General features: G+C 43.4%; 1 protein-coding gene across 3 annotated transcripts in view; it reads left to right on the top strand.

Moving 5' to 3' along the window:
- LOC124776757 (long-chain-fatty-acid--CoA ligase 4) overlaps positions 1–17451 on the top strand; it is a 263835-nt gene that overhangs the window by 59536 nt on the left and 186848 nt on the right. The window contains exon 1 of one of the 3 annotated variants that reach the window (XM_047251887.1): positions 11914–11936. The exons of the other annotated variants lie outside the window; for them this stretch is intronic. The gene's annotated coding sequence lies outside the window, so the exon portion shown is untranslated. Of the gene's footprint in view, positions 1–11913; positions 11937–17451 lie in introns of those variants that run through there. 3 annotated transcript variants of the gene reach the window in all.

Raw genomic sequence — 17451 nt, 5'->3', positions numbered from 1 at the left:
CTCACATTGTGCCTAATCAATGCGCCGTTGATGGAACATTTAATCGAAATAATGTTAGAAGACTGTTAGCCTATCTTGTCCGACCTTCTTCATCCTACTCATCTCCGACAATATTCATGCTATTGAATCTGCTTACTGTAGTCATCAAACCTTGGTCTCCCTCCGCAGTTTTACCCCCCCCCCCTTCCTGCTCACACGCACAAGCATATACTTCCCTCAATTTCCGAACTAACTATTCCTTGATTACTCAGGATGTATGCTATCCCCTCCTTTAGCCAACTTGTGGCACAAATTTCTTTTCTCGTAGACTCGATTCAGTACTTTTTCATTTATCTTCCGAACTATACATCTAAGTTTTATTACTCTGCTGTTGCAGTGAGTTCAAAAGCGAGTCCTCTTGAATGAGCTGAATCGTTCACGTATCACTTCTATAAACTCCAGAAAATTCCTCCTAACACTTAAATTTATACCAGATGTTAAAAAATTTCTCTTTTTCCGTAGAATTGCCGATCTGCGAGTTATACACTAAGGTGAAAAAAGTTATGGGATACCTCGTAATATCGTGTCGGACCTCCTTTCGCCCGCCGTAGTTCAGCAACATGACGTGGCATGGACTCAACAAGTCGTTGGAAGTGTCCCAGCAGAAATATTGAGCCATGGGCCTCTATAGCCGTCCATAATTACAAAAGTGTTGCCGTTGAAATTTTTTTTGCACGAACTGACCTCTCGATTATGTCCCATGTCGGGCGATCTTGATGGCCAAATCATTTGCTCAAATTGTCCAAAATGTTCTTCAAAGTAATCGCGAACAGTTGTGAGCCAGTGACAGCGCTTCACGGCTTGGGTACATGAATTCCATGAATGACTGCAAACAGCCTCCATGTAGCCGAACATAATCAGTTCCTATCAATGATCGGTTGATTTGGACCAGAGGATCTGGTCTATTCTTTGTAAACACATCTCGTACCATTACGGAGGCACCACCAGCTTGCACAGTGCGTTGTTGACAATTTGGGTTCATGACTTCGTGGAGTCTGCGCCACACTCAAACCCTACCATTACCTCTTGCCAAGTGAAATCGGGACTCATCTGACAAGGCCGTGGTATTCCAGTCGTCTAGGATTCAGCCGATACGGTCGCGATCGCAGAAGAGGGGCTGAAGGCGATGTGCTGTTAGCAAAGGCATTCGCATTGGCAGTCTGCTGCCGTAGTCCATTAACGCCAAATTTCGCTGCATTGTCCTATGGGTTATGTTCGTTGTTCGCCCCACTTTGTCTTTTGCAGTTATTGCACGTAATGTTGCTTATCTGTGAGCATGGGTTGCTCGCGGTTGTTACGTGAAGGCTGTCGACAACTGCGTTGTCCGTGCTGAGAGGCAATGCCTGAAATTTGTTATTCTCAGCACATTCTCGGAATATTGATTGCCAAGATGATTTCTGAAACTGAATGTCCCATGTGTCTAGCTCCAACTACCATTCCGCGTTCAAAGTCTGTTACTTCCCATCGTGCTGCCATAATCACGTCGGACACCTTATCACATGAATCATCTGAGTACATATGACAGCTCCACCAATGCACTGCCCTTTTATACGTTGGTACGCGATATTACCGCCATCTGTAAACGTGCATCTCAGTGTAACTTTGTCAGTCCTGGTAGTCTAAAGTTCAAAAATGGTTCAAATTGCTCTGAGCACTATAGGACTTAACTTCTGTGGTTATCAGTCCCCTAGAACTTAGAACAACTTAAACTTAACTAACCGAAGGACATCACACACATCCATGCCCGAGGCAGGATTCGAGCCTGCGATCGTAGCGTCGCGCGGTTCCAGACTCTAGCGCCTAGAACCGCTCGGCCACCTCGGCCGGCGAAGCCTAAAGGTAAAGCACGTGCCGCACTATGGAAATTTTCAGTCTGCATTGTCTAGCCTTCACCTCTTCATCATTGTGAGGGGTCACTTTGAACGACACGTGCTTCTCATTCCACGTTAAACAGTAGGTCCACTTTCCCCGGTAGACTATGGATATTCAAATCGCCAAAGTGGCAACTAATTCAAAGAATTGCACCTGGACATTGACCCGCGTAGTTTTTATTATATCTTCTCAACTTCGGCATTTATATTTTTCTGTCCAGATAGCAAAACTATTCGACTACTTTAGTTCTGTTTCCTAATTTAATTTCCTCACCACCGCCTGATTTATTTCCACTACACTCGGTTACCCCCGTGTATTATGTACGATGATGTTCCCGTGTATTATGTACGATGATGTTAAGCACCTTCAAAATTTCAGAGAGTGTTCTTCAGTCAACATTGTCAGAAGCTGAAAATTGTTCGTGGTTCCCGTCGCCTGTCACAAGTACTCTTATTCATACTGCTCTCCACGAATAACGAGAGATTCATTCGTGTATTAATTCATGATTGGTGGTCTGTATTTCATCCGAGAAAGAGAATTGGACTCATACCCCCAAGCGTCGCAAGGGCTGACTGCTCTGCACACAGACGTTTTCCTGTACGGGTTCTTTGGCGATTGCTAAACGAGAGTTGCGTGGGGCACCAGCATGGTCAAGGTCTGGAGACCATTAACGCGATCCTTGCGCACAATGGTGGAAAGTCAACCGAGGCGTGGACTTCCCTTCATCTGCAAGTGGCCTCTGATCGCGACCCACACCAATAAACAGCGTGTACAGTCGCTGACTACGATTTGTCTGAGCTACGGTGCCAGAGAAAAAGAGCTGCACAGTGATGCAGATCATGGGCTGCACGCTGTTTTTTTCTATGTCGTCCTTGTACATTCTTTCCCCCAGATATGGCACACATAGTAACAGTCTTCGACGATAGTCTGCGAAATGTTGTAAAGGACGTGGCGCTAGTGGACCGTTGTTGCCCTGACATTTATGATGTCCGAGATGTCTTCTTATCTCTCTCAAGTTTCTAAAATTACGGAACCAGTTATTTTACCAGTAAGCAACCCCTCCCTCTTCCACCTCGATTTTTTAAACAATCGAAGTCCATGTATAAAACAGCTTGTAACACATCTGATTACTTTGCAAACGAATTAATGTGCTAAATATTCGAATTCAAGAATTTAAAACCCGTTATGACCGGAGACGCGAAACCCCAGTTATGTCGGTTTTATTACTTTGAAATTATTTCCGTTTTAAGAAAAGCTAATTTTTCATGAATCTCAATGTGTATGACGTCCTATTTCGTGAAGTGTGTATCAAGTAAATTCAGTGGTATATGTGGATATTGTCTGCAAGGTGTGTTGCGAATATAGTTAGTAATAAAGAAGTGAGTAATTTACTCATGCCCGATGCTGAAGCTTTACTACGAAACTTTAGTAAGCGATGAATTTTTTTCTTTAATTATTTTGCGGGGGTTTCATCGAGAAAAAAATTCGAAAAGGTTTGAAATGACGTGTAAGGTTTATTGGAAGTCCCCAAGCGCTCTCATTCTCAAATAATGGCTGAAATAGTCTGCCTAATTTGCGCGCCATGAGTTCCACTGGCTCAAGATATATACTGTATATACTTTCTAACTTTAATACTTGACTTATTATGTTAATCTTTAACTTAAGATTATACCTCTTAATGTGTAGATTATGATATGTTACATTCGGCCAGGAACTATAAGAGATGAAACTTCTGGCAGATTAAAACTGTGTGTCGGACCGAGACTCGATCTCGGACCTTTGCCTTTCGCGGTCAAGTGCTCTACCATCTGAGCTAAAAGCACGATTCCAGACCCGTCCTCACCCCTCCACTTCCGCCAGTACCTCGTCTCCTACCTTCCAAACTTCACAGAAGGCCTCCTGCGAAACTTGCATAACCAGTACTCCTGGAAGAAAGGAGTTCTGCAAGTATCGCAGGAGAGGTTCTGTGGAGTTTGGAAGGTAGGAGACGAGGTACTGGCGAAGTGGAGGGATGAGGACGGGTCTTGAATCGTGTTTGGGTAGCTCAGGTGGTAGAGCACTTGACCGTGAAAGGCAATGGTGGCGAGATCGAGTCTCGGTCCGGCTCACAGTTTTAATCTGCCAGGAAGTTTCATATCAGCGCACATTCCGATGCAGAGTGAAAATTTCATTCTGAAACTAAAAGAGATACTGAAAATCAAATTTTTGTTGGTCACGGAAGCCGTTGGATAAAAAATCTTCAGATGCGATCAATCGACCGTCTTAGCCGTTTAGTAATATACGAGGGGTGTTGAATAAGTATTGCAACACTTTTTTATTTATTTTTTTGTTTACTGAAAGCGGTTTGCTTTTGTTCAGGATTCCAATACACCATATTATTTCTCCCTGTCCTGGCTACAAAGCCCTGTTTATCAATATCATCTCCGTTCAATGCGTAGCGACGGCCTTACGCCACCTTACTGGGACCGCCTGTATGCCCGAATGGTACGTCTTTAGTGGTCGACGGCGGAACCAACGTCGTGCTGCATCAATAACGTCATCATCATCATCATCGGTGTCTGCACGTTCCAGCATTGCAGGAGTCACAACTATGTGCGGCTGACCGGCACGCTGGAGATCGGACAGTTTTGCGCGGCCTTGTAGCAATAGTGAGAGACGCCTTGGACAACGACTCGCCGTGCTTTTGTTCAGTGTCTCCGTAGACGTTCACCAAGCGCCTATGAATATCTGCGATGACCTGGTTTTCTGCCGAAAGAAACTCGATAACAGCTCTGCCTGGAATGCACCTCCGCCACAGATGCCACTTTGAATGCTACGGATATCTCCGACACATATCGGAACGTCATGAAACTGTAGGGGCTAGCCAAGAAAAATATGTGTTGCATTACTTATTGAATGCCCCTCGTAGATAGGAATCCTTGTTTTGATGCTGACGAAAAGCATTGTTGTCAGTATTGTTTTGTTGGAGCGTTAAAAAAGACTTGAAAATGAAAGGATTTAGACCGATGTTTCGACATGAATTATACAAGGAGCAGTCAAATGAAAACGAGACTGGTGGAATAAAAGATAGTAAAGTGTTTGTTATTTCAAAAGTCGTAAATATTAGTACATTTATTCCAATGCCTTCTTGGAAAAATGTTTGCCGTGCCTACGTTTCCATGATTGTTGTTGGGTAAGTTCGTATAGGACCAAACTGCTGAGGTCATCGGTCCATAGGTCTACACACTACTTAACCTAACTTAAACTAACTTACGCTAAGGACAACATACACACCCACGCCCGATGGAGGACTCGAACCTCCGACGGGGTGCGCCGCGCGAACCGTGGGAAGGCGCCCTAGACCATACGGCTACCAAACGCGGCTCCATGATTGTACCTAGGCATGCTCCGCTTCGTCGGAAAAAAAAAATCAACGACTGCGAACGTCTTTTTTCAGGGCTCCAAAAATATAGGAATTACATGGTGAGAGAATGCCACAATTAACGCACGGCGGTACGTGAACACTGCAAAAATTGGAGCGCACCATCAAGTCCGAACAGTCCGAACGCCCGGGACTGTTGACGGTTGGCATCAGTCAGTTGCAGTATGATGCCTGCCCACACTTTGGCAACATTATTTCCACTACGCTAAAGAAGTTTTGCTGGGAAGCCTTTGCACATCCTCCATACAGTCCCGATCTTTCCCCCCTGCGATTTCGATATTTTTGGAGCGCGAAAGGAAAACGTTCGTGGCCGTCGATTTGCATCGCATGAAGTTAGTTCCGTAGGCAACCACAAACATTTTTCCATGAAGGCATCGACCATTTTCTCTTACAATGAGATAAATGTATTAACAGTTATGGCGATTACTTTAGAAGTAATAAAACACTTACTGTTTTTCCATCTCCCTCGTTTTCAACTGACTGTCCCTTATATTTGCGAAGATAGTCCGTAAGATTCTTGTCTACGAGAAATAGTTATACAGTTGTAATTATCACCTCAAAAAATCAAGTTATGTAATTATTTTCATGCATGGTTGCAGGTACCTGTATGCAGTCCTGTAACACTGAAACTCCCTCCCCAAACTGTCGGAACACGACTTTCTAGTAGCCAAAATAAACCGGAGCCAAAATTAACCGGCGAAGCCCATTCATTACGGCAATCCCCGTTCTGTATTTGCAGAGGAACAACACTGCAACAGTCTATGGTGACGAGTTAGAAGTTCAGGCGACATTGTACCATCATATGACACAGTGATTAAGTGGCGCAAATGCTTGCAACTATGATCGGGCAAGTCTGAATGACGAAGAACGAAATGGCTGACCATCTCTCCATGAAGAGCCGGAACTCACATTCAAGGCGATAGTCAACAAAGTGAAAACCAGTCGCAGATAAACTTTTAACATCCTGTACGATATTTTAGACATAAAAAAGGTCACTGCTATTTGGGTACCGCAACTTCTCACACCCATTCAAGAAACCTGCCGAGTCGAGGCAGAAGCGGGAAAGTTGTAGGTGTGCCAGGCCACTACAGATGACTTCCTTAGCCACTTAATCAACCTAACTTGGAGAAAAATAAGCGGAGCAAGTATTGAAAACATGTGGATTCATCACCAGCGAAAAAGGTGAAGATCTAACATCGGGCAGAGTGATTCTGGGTGTTCTTTTTTATGGGATCTGCCCAAGGGTGTGTTTTAGCTACAAGATAACGCCCCAACCCATTCTGCGCAGGACAGTCAAACATGGTGCTTCTTTAAGTAATCACATTTTACACCCCCGCCTCCTTACCTCTGATATCGTAATAAAGATCTAATGACTTCTTCCTCTTTCCTCGAATGGAGAAACAATTGCATAAGAGGTATTTCGTAGACTACTATGAGGTTATTTTCGAGGTGGAAGGTTTCCTAAACAGCCAAAGTCGCAAGCTTCATGACCCAGGACTTCTCAGATGGTCCATAGTTAGGAATAAGTGTGTCGCAGGTGAAGATGTAGGGGAGGACTAACAGCATCATCAGCTTTCATGGATGCAGCTGACAAACCCCTCTTAGCTCTTAAGCGTTGTCGCGGGTCCAGTGAACCCACGTTCAGTCTTTGAGTGCAGGAAAAAAAAAAAAAAAAAAAAAAAAAAAAAAAAAAAAAAAAAAAAAAAAAAAAAACTTGTAACGGACGTGCTTCGATCGCTACCCTTAAAGCTCGCCATCTTCTTAACTGCATGCTTCGTAAGCACAGATGAGTAAGCGTGCTATCCCAAGCGTAATTGAGTGCTGGGAGATAAATTTGTACAAATATCATGACTGTCGAGCAGCTTGATGCTCAATCGGATTTCGATTACGCATTTTTGTGCAAGCGTCTACATGCTTGAGCGTGTTTGCCAAGAATAGGAAGAACTGTGTAAGCTGTTGTCGGTGATTTTATTTGATTTTTATTTGGTCCGGTAACATCACATTCTGTGCAAAGATATGTGGAACAAGTCAAGAACACAGTATTGTATGAAGATAGAAGAAAGACAGCACTACAGTGAGGTAGTTCACGAAGCGTGATGCTTAGACAAGCATGCTAGAGCCGCGTGAAGGCGCGAGGAATTGTGCTTGTCAAGCATCCAGTTAGTATGACGTCATCGTTAGTGGCAGCGTGCGAACTATGACAGAGTACAGTCTTCGGGTTACTGTCGGAGGACACCTAGATTAGATTATCGGTGTATGCCAGTGTCCACGGAACCCACGACTATTGACATGCGATTTATTTATTTTTGTCATTTCTTCAGTTTTTATTGTATTATTTCAGATATTTGTAACGGCAAACGTAAATAGTTTTTCTGGAAGTCGAAGTGGCATATTAGAAATATGATTGAACGATGAAATTATGCAGCTGTGAAGAAGAAATTCGCAAAAATTCAACGCGTGTGTACAATCATCTTCCGACTACAAATTTAGAAAATGAGTTTTCAGACAATGACGAAGAGCTTGTGATACCGAGTGATTATGATTTAAACTCCGAACTGTCTTGCAAAAAAGAGATTCGTCAAGATGAAGTGAGTGAAATATTTTAACGGAAGAAACAGATTCTCAGGGGGTAAAATACCACCTGCAAGAAACACCTGTGTCGGTTCAAAAATGGTTCAAATGGCTCTGAGCACTATGGGACTTAACAGCTATCGTCATCAGTCCCCCTAGAACTTAGAACTACTTAAACCTAACTAACCTAAGGACATCACACAACACCCAGTCATCACGCGGCAGAGAAAATCCCTGACCCCGCCGGGAATCGAACCCGGGCGTGGGAAGCGATAACGCTACCGCACGACCACGAGCTGCGGACCACCTGTGTCGGAAACCATGATCTTATCAGAGCTCCTTCCGCCACATTTTCAATCAAGACGTATCGAACAGTGTGATTCTAATGAAGCATACGCGATCATTGATGTGATTATCAACAGTAAAATACTATTCTGGACGAACAAAAAACTAACAGAGTGCAGATATAGGAACAAATCTACGGGTCGCACAGAAGTGAAAGAATGCACTCAGAAGGGGCCTTTCCTAGGTCTGTTGCTCTTATGTATGTCTTCAGTGCGATTTCATATACTTCTATTAATGCCATCGCATCGAGAATCCGTAAGGTAGTGAAGATGGAAAAAAAAGATCCAAGTTGCGATACGACAGAAGTTACAGATACCCTCGATCATTATCACTCAAATTCTTCAGTCGGTGCTAGTATACCTATTGATAAGATTTTTCTTCCATTTGGGGGACGCCAGCAAGGTTTGAAAATGCAGTGTCTTGCAGATTAAAAACCGCATTAGTACTCAATGGTATTTGTATAGTCGAAAAATCGACGGCCAGAAGAAGAAAAAATATATAATGCCAGTGGTTATATGTCTGCGATTATATAAGCCTATTTCAACTCCAATAGTTGCACGTTGACGACGAAGTTGTCTGTTTTATGAAATCTAAAGGTCTAAACGTTGTCGGGACCACGAACAAAAACAAAAAGGAAATTGCAGAGGAGTTCTTGACACACAGGGATACACCAACTGGATCATCACTGTTGGTTTTACAAAAGATACGACAATGGTGAGTTATGTATCGAAGAACAAGTCAGCTATTGTTTTGTCTTCCAGGGATCACGACAACGCTGTAGCTGAGTTGACTAAGGAACTGAAATCATTCGTCATTATAACAGCACAAAAGGCGACGTTGATTCTGTCGACCAGATGTCTTCAGTATATCCCGGCAGTTGCGGAAGACGCCGTTGGCCGATGACTGTTTTATATGGGTTATGTTAGACGTACACTATGTGATCAAAACTATCCGGACACCCCCACAAACATACGCTTTTCGTATTAGGTGCATTGTGCTGCCACCTACTGCCAGGTACTCCATATTAGCGGTCTCGGTAGTCATTAAACATCGTGGGAGAACAGAATGAGGCGCTCCGCGGAACTCACGGACTTCGAACCCAGTCAGGTGACTGGGTGTCACTTGTGTCATACGTCTGTGGGCGAGATTTCGACACTCCTAAACATCCCTAAGTCCACTGTTTCCGGTGTGATAGTGAAGTGGAAACGTGAAGGGACACACGTACAGCACAAAAGTGTACAGGCTGATCAAAGCTGTTGCCTGACAGAGACCGCCGACAGTTTAAGAGGCAGACATCTATCCAATCTGCATTAGGATCCACGGCAAGTACTATGACAGTTAGGCGGGAGGTGAGAAAACTTGGATTTCATGGTTGAGCGGTTACTCATAAGTCACACATCACGCCGATAAATGCCAAATGACGCCTCGCTTCGTGTAACGAGCATAAACATTGGACGATTGAACAGTGGGAAAACGTTGTGTGGAGTGACGAATTACGGTACACAATATGGCGATCCGACGGCAGGGTGTGGGTATGGCGAATGCCCGGTGAACATCATCTGTCAGCATGTGTAGTGCCAACAGTAAAATTAGGAGGCGGTGGTGTTATGGTGTGGTCGTGTTTCTCATGGAGGGGGCTTGCACCCGTTGTTGTTTTGCGTGGCACTATCACAGCACAGGCCTACATTGATGTTTTGAGCACCTTCTTTCTTCCCACTGTTGAAGACCAATTCGGCGATGGCGATTGCATCTTTCAACACGATCGAGCACCCGTTCATAATGCACGACCTGTGGCGGAGAGGTTACACGTCAATACCATCCCTGTAATGGACTGGCCTGCTCAGCGTCCTGAACTGAATCCTATAGAACAACTTTGGGATGTTTTGGAACGCCGACTTCGTGCCAGACCTCACAGACCGACATCCATACCTCTCGTCAGTGCAGCACTCCGTGAAGAATGGGCTGCCATTCCCCAAGAAACCTTCCAGCACCTGATTGAACGTATGCCTGCGAGAGGGGAAGCTGTCATCAAGGTTAAGGGTGGGTCAACACCATACTGAATTCCATCATTACCGCTGGAGGGCGCCACGAACTTGTAAGTCATTTTCAGCCAGGTGTCCAGATACTTTTGATCACATAGTATAAGCGCATTGAATGCTGGTGTCATCAAACAGAGTCGTGAAAGGACGGAGAAGTTGACAGGGCTTGCAAAGCTTTCGTGTGAATTTGATATAAAAGAGCGCCATAAAATGATCAAAACATCCTTAAAGTAGAGAGAAATAAGAGAAACAGATACTCTCTCTGACCGCGAAATGAAAGAGCGAAGACTACACACTCGTGCGCTAAGTGCAAGCTGTCTGTTTGCATGACTTGTTCTAAACCACTGTACGATTTGTGCATGTAAGTTGGCTCACGTTGAACATCGTCAAGTTTTTTATAGATGGGGATTTCGACTTTCTTACGCTTTTAAGAAGAACATTTTAAGATGTTAAGAAAAAAGTTTAGTTTCATGGCTTGATATTTAAATAATGACTAAATATTTGCGACAAACTTACATCGCACCCCGGAAAGAATAGGTGACCCAACTCAAAAACGAAATACTTCACAAAACTCTACTTAAAGAATTAATTCTATAATACTTACACTGAAACAGAATACGCTTCTATTAGTTTTGAAGTAAGTAAGTATTGTCGGCAGTAAATGTCGTTATATTTATTCGTGCATGTTGGAGGATTTCAGAGGTATTCTTCAGACAAACCAAAAACTTCCGTTTTTCTACTTGTGTCACTTTTGCTGTCGGAGTGCGATATGGGTACTAACAATTTGTTTTTTTATCGTTATTTAGGTAGCACTTTGTAGATATATTTTTTCGATGGCATATTTCTAGTTTAGGCTAATTTGTGAAAGTGTAAATTAGAATTAAAAATGAAAGTTCCTTGCTTTGATTTTGGTAAATACTACGTTTATGTTTAAATTCAATAAAATTTTTAAAAATTAAACGTTTTTATTTCAATTAGCAATTTGAAATAGCTTTGTCCAGCGGACCAACGACTATACAGAATGTTTATTACTGTTCACGACGACAGTTAAAGATTAGGCAGACGCTGCAGCTGTAGTGGTTCATAATAGCTGTGGAGGCGGAATGACACCTTAGTGAATGAGTCACTTCCAGCTCGTCTCAGCTGGTGCACACGGCTGTTGCTCTACAAGCAGGTGGCCATTATAGAATGTGACTCGACAGGGTAGATTGTTCATTTCGACTCGCACACAGCGCGGAGCAGAGCCTCTAATCCTGAGCGCACGAGCCTGGAGTGCTTATTCGGAGAACTGTGGACGCGAGCAACTGGTGGGGAGGAAAGGCAGACAAAGCGTCAAGGGGGGAACCAGCCGGTGCACTTTGTGCTCAGTGCAGACCAGGGAGGCGGTGGGCGACTGCAATCGGAGCGCCGCGGCGTGCTGGCCGGGGGAGCGGTGGGCACCGCTTTGTGGCGGGCAGTTGAACTGGCGACCGGCGCTGGACTTTGCCCTCGCCCGTCCGCCCTGCTCCCCCCCCCCTTCCCCCCTCCTCCTTTAAGTGACGATATCCGAGGCTTGCAGCGTTAAAACGCGGCCGGCTCGCGGCCTTCCTATGCTCTCTGACAGTAGCGCCGCGGAAACTGCGCGCTTCGCACTTCGGACCTTACATTCCGTAAGTACTTCCTCTGACTAAGCGCACTTAAAGCGATCTAGCGGTCACGGAGGTATCTGTAGCATACCCCCTAATGTTCCACAAGAATACCGTGCACGCTTCGGGAAGACATTTAAAAAATCGAAGCTCAGTTAGGAAACGATTGCTTCCAATGTAATTTTCGTGTTCTATCGTAACAATAGTGAAAACACGCACGGGAGTAAGTATACACTAGGGTCTAGCTAATCCGGTCATTCCTGCACATATGTGTGCCGGATCAGCGGAAGTGCCTGGTTATTGAGACTGACGTAAATTTAGTGTAAACACATGTGAATTATATTGTATTAAATCCAAAGGTACATTGATTTTCAAATAAAATTTAACCATTCAGTGTGTACATGTACAGTGGTATCACTCACTACTGTACATGCCCCACATTTTTAGTTGTCGCAGTGATGATACGGGACGGCTGTATGCTGTATCACACAATCGCTTTACGAGCATTGCATCGCTAGTGTGTGTTTCTGATTGTTGTGTAATGCACTGCGGGAAGACGCCCGCAGCTTCAGCACAAGCAGTAAGAGATATCTTCATGTTCTCTCCTCCTATGTCCTCGTCTTTTCCTGTTCGCTATTGATCATGTCTTCGTCTGTTAAAGTTTCCTCACAAATAATTGCTCGTCAAAGACTGGGCTCAGCATCAGTAGCTTTCTGCGAGGAATGTCCGTTCGTATTGTCTGTAATTACGAGTTTCTGCTTGGTGTCTAGCATAACATGTTTCCTTTCAAAAGCCATGACACTGAACCGTAAAGAGAGCCACAATTTCAAACATATATAGCGTTAACTTAATAATTAACTGACAACATTGTTGCATACGAGAATTCATTATTGTATGCGTAATTTCTGCTTCAGTGACTGGAGGCCGGATGTGGGCTGGATAACTGAGAGGCCGGACTACTGACAGCCGGATCAGTGAGAGTTTACTAGAGAAGTAAAAACGTTCATCAAGCACGGTGCACAAACGATCCGCTGTAGAAATATTTGCGATTGTGTCGTTACGAGGTGCATCTGACTGCAGTATCAGTGTCGTCCTAGGACGACACATGTATTTGAAACGTCAACATTCCAATGAAACTCCATCTAATTGGACTCAAATTTCATATATGGCCCATGATTGGGGAAGCGTAATGGATCACCGGCAAATGTTGCTGCTGATTTAAGACGACAACTAACGCGACAATGTTAGTCCAAGATCTATATGAGGAGCAGGGCCTGTACCTTGACGTGCAAGATCATGCGACGTAAATGCTCTGGACTTTACTGGCTAGGGGTCGTCTCAGAAGTGAAGTGTACAGTACTGTCGCTACGCTTGAAAAACTAGAAAAGCGAACTGTACAGTCTTCTTAAGATTTTACCATATGGGTATTTGAAGGAATTCGTAGCTCACTGCAGAGAAGGGTGCAGTATTGCATCCAAATGCGAGAACGATGCGTTCAGTACCTCTTAACAGGTACGAGTGTAACAAACACCTAACGTGCTGAAGTTCAGTAGTATTGTACTTCTTGTTAAGATAGGCCATGGGTGATGAGAATTTAATCTAAAACCGTATATTTCAAATAAATTTGTACAGACTAGTGCAATATTCCCTACACACATTTGCTGCAGTTATCTCCGAAACTGCTCGTGTTAGTGTCTTATACTTTCACCCGTGTCAGTATTCAGTAAGTTTTTAAATCCTGGTATCTCTATAAAATTTCAGGTGTGATGTCGAGTACTGCGTTCCTCCCATCCATCCTCTGATTTAGTCAGCGAGAAGGCGTTTAGGCTTACAGAAACTCATTCGTATGTGTCCGTAATAAGTGTCCCCTGCATAGCTTAGCAGTCTGTCTTCTCTGATCGCCACATGTAAGACTTGGGTTCGATCCCTGCCGGTGCCATGGATTCTCCCTTGATGAGAGCGTGTCAGCAGAGTCCACTTAACCTCAACGAAATCTGAGGAGTTTCTTTAAAGACAGGTAGCGGCTCCAGTTTCTAATCCGGCCGAGAGAGCGATAGATAATTACACTCCCATTCATCGAAATCTTTTGCAGAAGATTGTACAGTGGCGTCCCAGAAAGAGTTAAAGATATTTGAAGTGCGACATTCGGTTACGAAGGCCTTGCACCTGGAAATCAAATAGTCGATTTGCCCGATATAACAATCATGTTATCGATGCACGCAGCTATATGACGGTAGCTTCGTTGGAGCCAAAATTAAAAAGCTGGTCGAATTTCAGTATTTGTCGAGGCAGAGATCACAATTAAGTAACAGTGCCTAATCCCTCAGCTCCATTGATAAGAGAGCCTTACAAATAACAGTCGGAGGTCAGGCTTTTAGCATCTTTGTAATCCTTGGAATGATCGGTAGTAATGTAGCCAACAAAGTAGTATTTACTATATTGTAAAATACACATTATTTGCTTATTGCTATTAACGAGCGCCGGCGTGTGCCGATGTTAGTTTCCAATTAAATAAGGAGATAGCTGCTAGCTACACTTAAAAGTCGTGTAGATTATTCAGTGTACCTGAGAAAAAAGTTCTAATTCCATCATGAAGTAACCTCAGCATTGCTTGCACTGAGTTGAAGCATTACTATATCAATGTGATTTGTGGCACTATCACAGAAATTTGAAAATTTCTGCCCAAGACATTCACCTGCATTTGCCGTAACATGACTTGAGTACTTCGTTCCATACCAACTACGACTTAAAAAATGGTTAGTTTTTGTAATTTTGTAATATTCTATTTCGTCTTTTATAAGACAACTTCGACCAGTCATTGTGCCTCGCGATAAAAGAACTTTCCTCGCCGTGCGACTTAGCGCAATGGTTAAGACATTGTATTCGTATTGTGGGGGGCGCGCTTCAAATCTGTCTCGCCATCCGGAATTAGAATTCGCGTAGTTGTTCCAAGGTCACTTTAGGTAGATGCGGCGATAGTTAGCTCAACAAGGTCACGGCCGATTCCCTTCGCTATCCTTGCCCTACTGAGCCAGTGCGCAGATCTCTCACGGCCTAGGCGTCGCAGTACGTTAGACTAATACTTCCTTGCTGATTTATTTTGTGTTGTCTGTACTTTACTATCATCTTACCTTGACTAATTTTTCTTTCGTACGTCCCTCCATAGCGCTACTCTGTTCTGTGTTACTGCTTCATCCGTTATTTGAACAGGCGTGCTTTTAGAAAATAATATGACACTCCCCTCTTTTGGAGCTTTAAAATTACCATAGTACTTTTTTCCGGCGATAGTTTGAAAATATTGTTTTACAAACATAATTTGAGTAAACAGTATTTCTTATAAGATACATCTGCTTGATTAGTATTGAAGTCGATAACTGTTTGCAAGTTTTGACAACTGGGCGCCCGTAGCATTAAGTTCACTATGTTAAATTAATATTTTGTTGAATTTTTTCACAACGTGTAATGCTGCAATCATGATAATATTAGCGATTCTCGTGATAATATCACCGATTCTCTTTGTGGAATCGCAAATGTTTATACACGTATCTTTATGAAGGTATTTAAAAACTTAACAATCCTGGCCCTGCGTCTGGCCTAGATGCCGTAGCGACTGTGTAGGAAAACACCCAGTCTCCCCCAGTCTCCCCTGTGAAGTAGCTCACTTCTAAAACGATAACTCGTATCCAGGAGAATCGTCGTTGGATAGCAGGAGCAGTGAAAATGTTTCTCGAAGCTTTTTGTACTGCATCTCTATACGAACGGGCCGGCACTTGTCTCAGCGTACTCTCCGTCCGTCCGTCCGCAATGACCTTGTTGTCAATGACGTTATATTACCATACTCTAATGATGCAGAGGAAATATGCTAAAGGTAGTCCATACTAGCTTAACTCAAGTCTCAATCCTGCCATCCTCATTTGGCGTTCTGTCGTTTCACTGAATATGAAGGAATGGTGGCGTTGTTCTAACGAGAATGCGTAATAAAATATGCTCTTCTCAGGGCAGACAGACAACTTCACAGGACACACTTATATCCAACCTGCCTGGAGGTTGTTAATATGTGTCCATATTTACTCAAAAAACGTCCATGGTTAAAATATTCAAAATAGTCTTCTGCCCTATTGCTCGCATAAAGTTGTCACTATTACCCGGAAGAGAGAACCGGTAATTTTGCCTCTTTTTTTCTATTTGCTCGTAGAAGAACGTAGTATTCTTCTCTACTGTCGTTAGTAACTGCCGTTAAAGCCAGCCTTTGTGAAAGCCAGCCTTTGTGGCCGAGAGGTTCTAGGCGCTTCAGTCCGGAACCGCGCTGCTGCTACCGTCGCAGGTTCGAATCCTGCCTCGGGCATGGATGTGTGTGATGTCCTTAGGTTGGTTAGGTTTAAGTAGTTCTAAGTCTAGGGGTACTGATGACCTCAGATGTTAAGTCCCATAATGCTCAGAGCCATTTGAAACAAATTGAACTGTCGTTAATGACCTCATCGAAGAGACTAAAACCTAAAAAAGTCAGTTCTTTCAAAAAACAAATAACGAAACATGTTGGCCAATTTTATGTCTCAGGAAAGATCTGTTGTTACCAGGCACTGTTAAGGTTTTTATTTTATTTTCACTTACCGGTGTCAAGTGTGTCCACAACTATTACCGGAAGGTGCCCCATTTCGATTTACGCAATATACAGAAATCATAGCAGAAGTCGCTGCAAATAATTTGTACGCCTTGTAACTATGAGTGTTTCTGACGTAACAACATTTCATCATGAAGAGGAACTGGAAGTTGCAGTCAATTGCAATCTTATCGACCTACGCAAAATTCATTGATAGATCGTCTTCCATTTTTGTGTAGTATTATCTCGATCTCGTCCAATAAAGCAACAGATCTACCTCATTCTAGAACAGTCATTTCAACTAATGATTTAGTTTCAGTAGTCTGCGACAAATAACTAAGGTTTTAGTATGTACACATATAAGAAAAATGAATAAGATGCGAATAGAAAAAGCAAACATATGTGCTTTTATTAGATTTCTGTAGTAAATCTGAATGTGCACCTTCCGTAGATGGCAAAGAAAACACTCAACGCCGTTAAAGGGCAATAAAATAAATTGAAAAACTAAATAGTGACTGGTTTCTGGAATCCTTACTTCGGTAATGAACATTTAGTTACAGTCCATTAAACATAAAGATTATGTCCAATGTTTTTGGAAAGTCATGCCGGCCGGTGTGGCCGTGCGGTTCTAGGCGCTTCAGTCTGGAACCGCGTGACCGCTACGGTCGCAGGTTCGAACCCTGCCTCGGGCATGGATGTGTGTGATGTCCTTAGGTTAGTTAGGTTTAAGTAGTTCTAAGTTCTAGGGGACTGATGACCACTGATGTTAAGTCCCATAGTGCTCAGAGCAATTTTGTTTGGAAAGTCATGGGTTATTGGAAATCCATCAGGTTGATATCTTTTCGAAAAGCGCCACCTCCGTTTATTGTCGCTGTCGTATTCTAGGACGTCCATAGTATTTTTATGGAGCATGAAATTCCACTATCTGATGCCGGAAGC

Source organism: Schistocerca piceifrons, chromosome 2, assembly GCF_021461385.2.
Source record: "Schistocerca piceifrons isolate TAMUIC-IGC-003096 chromosome 2, iqSchPice1.1, whole genome shotgun sequence".
NCBI lineage: Eukaryota > Metazoa > Arthropoda > Insecta > Orthoptera > Acrididae > Schistocerca > Schistocerca piceifrons.
The sequence above is the reverse complement of the archived record's forward strand: the minus strand, read 5'-3'. Positions and strand labels throughout refer to the sequence as shown.